Below are 1638 nucleotides of genomic sequence, written 5' to 3' on the forward strand. Positions count from 1 at the left end.
ATAGAAGAATACGATAAGCATAGCAATACATATAGGAACAGGACAGGCCAGTAGAGAATAAGACTATACGACAAGCATAGCAATACATATAGGAACAGGACAGGTCATTAGAGAATAATAGAATACGACAAGCATAGCAATACATATAGGAACAGGACAGGTCGTTAGAGAATATGAGAATACGACAAGCATAGCAATACATATAGGAATAGGACAGGCCAGTAAAAAATATGAGAGTACGACAAGCATAACAATACATATAGGAACAGGACAGGCCATTAGAGAATATGAGAATACGACAAGCATAGCAATACATATAGGAACAGGACAGGCCAGTAGAGAATAGGAGAACACGACAAGCATAGCAATACATTTTGGAACAGGACAGGCCAGTAGAGAACAGGAGAATACGACAAGCATAGCAATACATATAGGAATAGGACAGACCAGTAGAGAATAGGAGAACACAACAAGCATAGCACAGCACAAGATACATCCAATACGACAATTTGATTCAAAAGAGCCGAATAGTGAGTACACATAAATCCGACATACGTCGTATAAAGCGCTGACTTGTGTTTTGTTCGGGGATATGGGCATAAGCACCTGAACGGGAACGGCAGTAGTGAACATAATCAGTACGATCTGAGCAATCAAATAAGCCTACACCCGCACTGTACGTATCTGTGACTATCCGATTTTAAACACCCTAAACCCTAAATCCCTAAAACCCAACCACGGTAACCCAAACAGTCACGCAGTGAACCAAAAACCCAAACCTAACCAACCCAACCCAACCCAGGCAGGCCATGCGATGTGATACCCGCCAATCTTACATACCCATCCCAGTTGCTTGACCACCCCCCTACTGAATCCCGGTATAACCGGGCATTGGGTGTGTGTGACGGACCTACAGGCAAACACGTGCCGACCGTCGGGTAGTTGTTCTGTGGTTTGTAATAGGCAGAAATCCTGGCCCTTCTCCTCATCGCGACTGTGCATCTTAACGTATACGATCTATGCCGAGCAATAAGGAACGGACGGGAATTCCGGTATTTTCGATAAGAATAGAAGGAAAATGGGACGGGATATCCAGGACTTGAATATAAAACGAATGAACACAGGGATTCAAATGGTGAACCCAGGATAGCGTTAAGAAGAAAGGAGAGTTAAGACAAGACTTCCGAAAAGTGGGCAGGGCATGGGATAGTGGAGGAGACAAGAGATCTAGGACATCGGAAGCGGACAATTATTAAACAAAGAAAATACGGTCTCCCCAATTGTCAATAACAGCCTGTCCTAAAACGAACACATCTCAAAAGGCTAGGCACATAGTTATATATAGCAATTTTGCCCATCCACTTCATAAGACAACACTCAGGCAAACAACTCAATAAACAAGATTCGGTCATATATTCACACACACACACACACACACACATATATATATATATATATGTATACATGTGGACACTTATATACATACATACATACATGCATGAATACGTATACATGACATACATACATACATACACACACACACACACACATATATATATATATATAAACACAGACACAGACACAGACACAGACACAGACACAGACATATATTATACATGGATTATATATATATATATA

This window comes from Sphaeroforma arctica, assembly GCF_001186125.1.
Source record: "Sphaeroforma arctica JP610 unplaced genomic scaffold supercont1.810, whole genome shotgun sequence".
Lineage (NCBI taxonomy): Eukaryota > Ichthyosporea > Ichthyophonida > Sphaeroforma > Sphaeroforma arctica.